We start from the raw sequence: 9,591 nt of genomic DNA on the forward strand, positions 1-9,591 counted from the left end.
AACAGCAAAGGGAGCAAGTCAGGATTCATTCATTCATTCAATTGTATTTATTGAGTGCTTACCGTGTGCAGAGCACTGTACTAAGTGCTTGGGAAGTACAAGTTGGCAACATGTAGAAATGGTCCCTACCCAACAACGGGCTCACAGTCTAGAAATGATGTGATATGGAAGGCGGTGGGAGCTGAGGAAAAGTGGGGCTTAGTCTGGGAAGGCCTCTTGGAGGAGGTGCCCCTTCAGTAGGGCTTTGAGGGTGAGGAGAGATTGTCTGGCAGAGCAGAGCACTGTACTAAGCACTGTACTAAGCACACTGTATTAAGCACTTGGAAGAGAACAATACAACAATAAACAGTGGCATTCCATGCCCACAACAAGCTTACAGTCTGGAGTGAGGAGAGAGACAGACAGCAATACAAATAAATAAAATTATGGATGTACTTATGCATAAGTGCTGTGGTGCTGGAAGAGGGGAAGAGCAAAGGGAGTGAGTTCTTGACAATGCAGAAGGGATTGGGAGTTGAGGAAAAGTGGGGCTTGGTTGGGAAAAGCCTCTTGGAGGAGATGTGCCTCCCTTGAAGAGGAGAAGAGTAACTGTCTTTAGGATTTGAGGAGGGAGGGTGTTCCAGGCCAGAGGCAGGATGTGGACCAGGGGTCTGCGGCGAGACACACAAGATTTAAGCACAGTGAGAAGGTTAGCACCAGAGGAGCAAAGTGTGTGGGTTGGGTTGTAGAAGGAGAGAAGCAAGGTGAGGTAGGAGGGGGCAAAGTGATGGAGTGCTTTATAGCAAATGGCACAGATATCTCTGCTCCTTGAAATGCTCCACTGGTTTCCCATATTCTGCCACATCAACCAAATTTCCTCATAATTGAACTCAAGTCTGTGCACTAACTTAGATATCTGCTCTCTCTTCACTTCCTTCTTTCCAACATTCCCTCTCTGTTGACCCCAAACCAACCTCTAACCAATCAATCAATCAATCAGTAATATTTATTGCACACTTACTGTATGCAGAGCACTGTACTAAGTGCTTGGGAGAGTATGGTACAATGGAATTGATAAATACATTCCCAGCCCACAAGGAGCTCACAGTCTAGAGGGGACTCTATCTCATTCTCAACTCTCCCACCTCCATTCTCTTTTTTATGCTGTTCCCCACTGGCTTGGAACACCCTCCCTCCCCAAAACTGACAGATCACTGCATGCTTTATAGTAGCAATAGTGTTTATTAGACACTGTGTGCAGAGTATTGTGTTTATAGTAAAATCCCACTAGAAAGCTGCCTCTTCCAACACGCCTTCCCCATTTCATTTCCTGCATCTCAAATCATATAATTTAATCAGTCAACTCTCTTTTGTGCATTAATGAAACCTATCCAAGCACTTATGGATATATAAAATAGTATATTCAATTATTATTTTTGATTGCCAAACATTTACACAGTAGGGAGAGTGTTATAACTATTACTACTGTTACTGCTATTTTCAATTAACACTTACATATAAATTCAGTAGAGACAGGGTGAAACAAGAATCCCATCTCATTATAGAAGTGAAAATTCTAGCATTATCCCGTAAATCACATGCAATCAGGAAAGTATATATTTGCTTGGTTCCCACTCCAAATAAAATATCAGGGAAACCACTTATGAAGCAGTCACCTCCCAAGAGGGAAAGCTAATTTTCCATGGGTGCCAATTAGCTAATAATTATTATTAGTAATAATAATTATGGAATTTGTTAACAATAACAACAATGTTGGTATCTGTTAAGCGCTTACTATGTGCAAAGCACTGTTCTAAGCGCTGGGGTAGATACAAGGTAATCAGGTTGCCCCACGTGGGGCTCACAGTCTTTGTCCCCATTTTACAGATGAGGGAACTGAGGCCCAGAGAAGTGAAGTGACTTGCCCAAAGTCACACAGCTGACAGGTGGTGGAGCCGAGATTTGAACCCACGACCTCTGACTCCAAAGCCCGGGCTCTTTCCACTGAGCCACGCTGCTTCTCTAGTTAAGCATTTACTATGTTGCCAAGCACCGTGCCAAGTGCTGGGGTAGGTACAAGGTAATCAGGTCAGACACAGTCGAGTCGCTGTCCCACAAAGGGCTCACAGTCTTAATCCCCATTTTACAGATGAGGTAACTGAGGCACAGAGAAGTGAAGTGACATGCCAAAGGTCACACAGCAGACATGTGTTAAAGCTGAGATTAAAACCCAGGCCTGTGCTCTGTCCACTATGTCATGTTGCTTCCAGTTCTCTGAAAGCTACATCTGGGTCATCTGAAAAGGGGCCCATTAGAGATAGAATTAAGGGAAAGAGGAGTGGATTAGCTGGAAGAAAAAATAGTTTAGCCATGTTTAAAAAGAAGGAAGGACCATAGGGTGGATACCACCATGGAAAAATTTGGGCTCCCTCTGAGAATCTTGAAAGACCCAGAGACAAACTCAGATTTCTGGATCATTGATGCAGTGGCAAGCTATACAGAAAGACTTCAGACTGTATTGTACTCTCCCGTGCTTAGTACAGTGCTCCACACACAAGAGCTCGGTAAATGTAGCTGATTGACAAATGGGCCTGCCTTTTCCTCCCATGATACTCGGAAGGAATGAAGGGGAAAATTAACCCTTTAGTGACTGTATAAACTCAGAGATAGGTGATTCAGAATCAGATTTTTGTTCATTTATTAGCTGATTGAGAAACTTCCTATGGATCGTGCCCTACATAGTAAAAATGAGCTATTGTGACTGATCCTTGGGCCTCTTTAACCTAACTGTAGAGAAGAACCACTTTTGGAAAAGAGGGAGGAGGTAGAAAAGCCTCACTAAACTTCCAGCAACCTGTTCAAAGACTGGCTGACTGGACTCTGAATTATCACCTAGTCATTTGGGGTGATTATCTGGAGCCAAAGGAGTTGTAGCAGTGAATTAAGGCATTAATTTTTAGGGTGCGATTCAGAACTTCTAAAAATGGCTCTGTCCCAAGAAGGGAAAAAAACTTGAGGATTTGGGGGTGCTGAGAACATTTCCAGGAGTCCAAACCCACTTTCCTGTGATTTGGTGGGGTGGTTATTTTAACTGGATGAAGAGTTGTACAACCCCCAAACTACCAAAGATATAAAGTGCTTAGTACAGTGCTCTACACACAGTAAGCTTTCAATAAATATGATTGAATGAGATAGATGGTTGGATAGGTACTTGTATGGATGCATGCATGGGTAGATCTATGGTTATCCAGATATCCTTTATTTTCGAACTTGATAATACTGTTGATGGCCCCTGTCTTCCTGCCTCCCCCATCCTTTGCCCCTGATGATCAGGCCAACTACTTCATTGAGAATATTCACACTAACAAATGTGATATCCCTAAAATCTCCCCTGCCCCTCCCCAGTCCCTCCCCACTCCTGCCCCTAATTCAACTCTCCCATCTTTCTCAGCAGTATTTCTAGAGGAGATCTCTTCCCTTCTCTCAAAATCCAATCCCTCCACCTGTGCATCCAAACCCATTCCTTCACACCTCATCAAAACACTTCTCCCCTCCCTTCTTTGCTCCCTAACTTTTGTCTTCAACAGTTTGTTCTCCAATGGCTTCTTCCCCACTACTTTCAAACTTGCCCATGTCAAACTTTCAAACTGCTTTTAAATGCCTCCCTTGGCCCCACAGCTCCCTCCAGTTATCACCCCAACTTCCTCCTACCATTCCTCTCCAAACTCCCTGAGTTGTCTACACCTGCTCTATCAAATTCCTCTCCTCCAATTCTCTCATTGATCCCCTCCAATCTGGCTTCTGTCCCTTCATTTCACAGAAACTGCTCTCTCAAATGTCACCAATGATCTCCTTCTTTCCAAATCCAACGGTCTCTACTCCATACTAATCCTCCTTGACCACTCAGCTGCCTTGACACTGTTGACCATCCCCATCTCCTGGAAACATTATCCAACCTGAGGTTCACTGATATTTGTTCTCTCCTGGCTCTCCTATTTCTATGGCCACTCATTCTCAGTCTTTTCTCAGGCTCCTCTTCTGCCGTCCAACCCCTAACTGTGAGGGTCCATCATGGTTCAGTTTTGGGTCCCTTTCTAGTCTCCCTTTACACCCAATTCCATGGAGAACTCATTTGAGCACATGGCTTTAACTACCACTTCTATGCAGATGATTACAAAATCTACATCTAGAGCCCTGATTTCTCCCTCTCTATATTTTCACATTTCCTCCTACCTTCAAGACATGTCTACTTGGATGTCCTACCGTCACCTCAAGCTTAACACATCCAAAACAAAACTGCTGATCTTCCCAGTCAAATCCTGTCCTCCCCATGACTTTCCAATCATCACAAGACCATAACCATGGCATTATCCTTGACTCCTTTCTCTCATTCAACCCACATGTTCAATTCATGACTAAATCCTGTCAGTCCCATTTTTACAATTTAGCTAAAATCCACCCTTTCCTCTCCATCCAAACTGCTACTACATTAATAAATTACTCATCCTATCCTAGTTGGATTACTGCATCAGCCTCCTTGTTGACCTCCCAGTCTCCCGTCTCTCCCCATTCTAATCCATACTTCACTCTGCTGCCTGGAGTATTTTTCTACAAAAACATTTAGTGCATACTTTCTCACTCCTCAAGAACCTCCAATGGCTGCCCATCCACCTCCACATCAAACAAAAACTCTTCATCATTGGCTTCAAAGCACAATCACTTTGCCCCCACCTCCCTCACCTCACTACTCTCCTACTACAACTCACTCCACACACTTCCCTCCTCTAATACTAACTTTCTCACTGTACCTTGATCTCATCTAGAACACCACCGACCTACCCTCATCCTGCATCTGTTCTGGCATGCCGTCCCTCTAGAGAGTGGATGATTACTCTCCACCCTTTCTATACCTTATTGAAGACCCAACTCCTCCAGGAAGTCTTCCCTGACTGACTAAGCCCTCTTCCCTTCTGCATTGCCCTCACTTGCTCCCTTTATTCATCCCCCCTCCTAGCCCCACAGCACTTATGTAATATCTGTAATTTATTTATTTATATTAATGTCCGTCTCCCCCCTAGACTGTAAGCTTGTTGTAGGCAGGGAATGTATCTGTTATATTGCTATTTTATACTCTCCCAAGTGCTTAGTTCAGTATTCTGAAAACTATAATGCAATTGACTGACTGACTGGCCAACTGAGATCTTGTCCTTGTTTGCAAGTATAGCTTAATCGACTAATGTGAGAAGGGTGTCCACTGATGGCATCTAAAAAGGCCAGATACAGTGATGTGATGGCACGTGTGTTAAGCTGTTCATGCAGCTTAGAGCAGTAATGGCCTATGCATCATTTGACAGAAGTACATCTATTTTGCCCCAAATTAGCATGTTTCCCCAGGGGGATTCCCTGACCCTCCTTTCCCCTCACTTCCTCCAGAGCCTTTGCATTTCCTCTCCCAGGACTTTTGAAGGTGCCACTTCTACTTCATGGAATTTGGCAACAGGAGCCGGGGAGTTAGAAGTTGTGGGTTCTAATCCCGGCTCCGCCACTTGTCAGCTGTGTGACTTTGGGCAAGTCACTTCACTTCTCTGGGCCTCAGTTACCTCATCTGTAAAATGGGGATGAAGATTGTGAACCCCACATAGGACAACCTGATCACCTTGTATTCCCCCAGCACCTAGAATAGTGCATGGCACATAGTAAGCGCTTAACAAATACCATCATTATTATTATTATTGTTATCAAAAACAAAAATCTGGGACATAAAGGCAGCTGGTGTTTCATCCACATTAGACAGGGATTGACCGTCCGATACAAAACCAGGTGGAAGACTGGCACCACCTTCCGCATCATTTGCATTCAAGGATAGATGCTTGCTGACCTGAGTGGGGTTTTTCCACATGGGGCTTGTGTCTGATTTTGAGCCCAGCGATCAGTACCCTGGTCTACAAGAAACCTCTGCTTGAGATCAAACTTTCTCCCAACTGTTGCTTGCCAATCTGGTCTGATCTCTATGGTGTCCTTCCACAAATATTAATAAACAACTTTGAAATTTTAACTCAGATATAACCCTAAAATGTAATATGGGTGTTTTTTAGTTTTACTTTCAAAGGAATAATTCCTATACTTGGCAGCAGAGTGAAGCAAGTGACTTCAGGGATCCAGAAATGGTTTTGTGGCTTTTTCGAGATGTGGTATAAAAGGGAATGATAACCCTAGTAGCCAGGAAAAGATTAAATATTTCCATAAATCAGAATTAGGCTTCTTATCTCTTAAATCCCCACTTCCTTAATCCACTCTGCTCTGTGCTGTTCTAGTCTGTTCTCAAAATCTTGGCAGTGATGACTATGCCCATACAGATGCTCAAAGAGGGAGTCTCCTAGCCTCCACAGTGGGGCTAAAGGCTTCCAGAACTTTGCCTCCAGTCACAGATGGGAGCCAAGCAGATTATGCATGCGTTCCATGACATCCATAGATCTAGCCCATCCCTATAGGAAGTGCTAGCAGTGGTAAGCCCTCTGGAGCTCATAAGAATCTTTGCCACCAAGAAAGACACTAAAGCAGGAAGAAATGCAATGGCAATCTACAGCACTGGCAGAAGCTGAGATCAAAACCCAAAATAAAAACATTCTTGACTTCCAGTTGTGTTCTGTATTTGCAAGACAAAACCGTTTCCTTAGATCCAGCTGTTCTCTCTTGACCGTAGCAAGTCACGGAATCACTGCATTTTGTGTTTATTTAAGTTGTCTGGAATGTCATAGTAATTTGTAACTCTTTACCTACTATCATGGATAAGTAGCAAAACTCTTCTAATAGAATTTTCCGAAGAACTGAGAAAGCACAAAAAATCCAGGAAAATGCCAAGTAGAAGAATTGTCTGGGAGAGAGGGAGGAGTGGCTGAATGTTTAGAAAACTAATAAAAGGCAACCATTATATATGAAGAAACATAAATGAATCAGTCAAATTTCCCTGTAATCAATAAAATACTTAAGTGGAACTCATTCTGTTGTATGTGGTCAGTGCACTTTGATGATCAATATTTTAGTTTATTCTATGTATATTAATAATTGCGGTATTTGTTAAGGGCGTACTATATGGTAAGAACTGTTTAGATAAAAGATTATCGGGTCAAATACAGTCCCTGTCCCACATGAGACTCACAGGTATTGAATCCCCACTGAGGGATAAGGAAACTGAGGCACAGAAAAATTTAGTGACTTGCAAAGGGTCACACAGCCAGCAAAGGGCCCAGCCCAAATTAGAATTTAAGTCCACTGACTAAGAGGCATGTGCCCTTTCCACTAGACCATACTGCATTTCCACAGTGCTTAAAGAAATTAACTTCAAGGCAGGAGGTTAAATTTCCTAAGAAGCAATTGCCAGAAAGGTAGAAACAGAGAGAAAATCATGGACAATGGAAAGGAAAGCACATGAAAATCTATGTGGAAATTTGCAACAGCCAACCACAGTCACGTACAGTATCCCTCTGAAAGCAATGTGATGCCTCTATAATACACTGTAGTTAAGCAAATTCTTAAATGTAATTTAAATCAAGTATTAGGCAAGCCTATTGCATTTAAATTCATTTTTGTATATCAACTTTCAAAATATGCTGGTGCAGAGTGTTCTTTTCTGTAGTTCTTTAGAAAAGGATGGAAAATAATTCTCTTGTTGATGGCTTGGGGAGGCAGAAAGATAGGCTCAAGGGACTTCCAAGAGCCCATCCTGTCCCAGGAATTTGTGGCATTGCTCAGTGAAGACCAGTATCATGATTTCAGACTAGGAGGTTCAGCAACTCTGACTTAACCATATCCAAAAGGCGAGGAATAATTCAGCTTTATTATAGTTTTTAATTATTATCTTTTCTTTTAAACCATCAAATTAATTTTGGTGACACATCTGAGAGGATAGTAAATTTGGACTGTTTCTGGTCAAAGGAGATTTTTAAAGAAAGAGGAAGACTTCTATGTGGGCAGAGAACATGTCTACCAACTCTACTGTAGTGCTTAGTACAGTGCTCAGTACAGTGCTCTGCCCGCACTATGTGCATAGTAAATACAATTGACTTTAACTTTGTTGTGGGCAGGGAATGTGTCCATTTATTGTTATACTGCACTCTACCAAATGCTTAGTTCAGTGCTTTGCCCACAGTAAGCCCTCAGTAAATATGATTGAATTAATGAATAATTGTGTGACTCTCTGCTTGGTGCATACTGAATGATCGAGGAGAGGGAAATGACATTAGGGTATGTTGAGGGCAGCAACCACATCCAGCTATGCTAGCAGGTGTCTAAAAAGTAGAACTGTTAAAAGGCTACATATGATGGGAGTCACCTCTCAGGATCTCACCTGCAGAGTTTTCAATACTCTACCAGTCTCGGCTATGGGAGGGACAGTCAACCAGAGGCATACCCATTCCATTCCTAGCTTGGGCAATAGCTAGTGAGTAGAAGGCAATCTCCTACAAATCAAAACTCACCTGTGCTGGGAAGCAGCAACATGAGAAAGAGTCAAGGGTGGAGACTCATGTTTACTGCACTAAGAAGGCAGTGGTAAACCACTTCCATATTTTTACCAAGGAAACTCTGTGGATACACTACCAGAACGATTGCAGATGGAGAGAGGGTTGTTCTGGGAGAGATGCATCCATGGAGTCACTATGGGTTGGAAATGACTCCAAAGCATAAAGACAAGATGGTGAAAGTGGAAAATAAGGGAGATGAGTGGGCATAGACATGTGAGAAAAGCACAGAAGTGGTGAATCAATCAATCGGTGGTATGTATTGAGTGCTTACTGTATGCAGAGCACTGTACTAAGCACTTGGAAGAGTACACTGTACTATTGTAGGTAACTGGAATTCCTATCCTCAAGGAGCTTACAATATGGGAATATGAATTCAATACAATATCACCTGGGTGATTGGTGGCATCCTGCCCTCTGCCACCTGCCTTGCATACTCATGGCAGGAAGGATAGAAGCAGCAGCAGCAGCAATGGTGCTCACAGTCTCCCTCCCACTGGACAGCCATGCTGCCATGCTGCCATACTGCCAGGCCTCCACTCCCATCCTGCCTTGAACCATCCTGGTGGGCAAGTTGGAAACAACATTAGCATTAAACCCCCACAAAACATTGTGCACTGGGTAGGTGATCTATGGTTGTGGCTGCAGTTGTGACTCGGATTTTGAGTCAGGAAGGGTCTGAATCTCTGCTCCTCTAACTATATGCTTAGGTTTGGTTTGTTTTCCTTGGTTTCCTTGGTGTATACTTGTCCTTATCTTTTGTTGATTCAGTGCTTTACATTGTTTCATCTCTCCCTATGTGTCCATAGCCCATCCCCTCTCCCCTCCTCATTCTCAGATTGGGAGCCCCTTGAGACTCCCCAGGGGCAAAGAGCATATCTACCAATTCTGTTACATTGTATTCATGGTACAGTGGATAGAGCAGGGGCTTGTGAATCAGAAGGTCATGGGTTCTAATCCGGCCTGCACTACTTGTCTGCTGTGTGATCTTGGGCCTCAGTTACCTCATCTGTAAAATGGGGATTGAGATCATGAGCCTCACATGGGACAGGGACTAAGTCCAAACCAATTTGCTTGTATCCACCCCAGTGCT

The 9,591-nt window shown here is 43.2% G+C and overlaps 1 non-coding gene across 1 annotated transcript; it reads left to right on the forward strand.

The window, feature by feature from the left end:
* Positions 1-8,308: 8,308 nt before the first annotated feature.
* On the forward strand, positions 8,309-8,446 carry LOC119934976. Its single transcript, XR_005453052.1, has one exon. It is a non-coding gene; the product is annotated as a small nucleolar RNA SNORA7 (small nucleolar RNA).
* Positions 8,447-9,591: the final 1,145 nt, after the last annotated feature.

Source organism: Tachyglossus aculeatus, chromosome 1 (genome assembly GCF_015852505.1).
Source record: "Tachyglossus aculeatus isolate mTacAcu1 chromosome 1, mTacAcu1.pri, whole genome shotgun sequence".
NCBI lineage: Eukaryota > Metazoa > Chordata > Mammalia > Monotremata > Tachyglossidae > Tachyglossus > Tachyglossus aculeatus.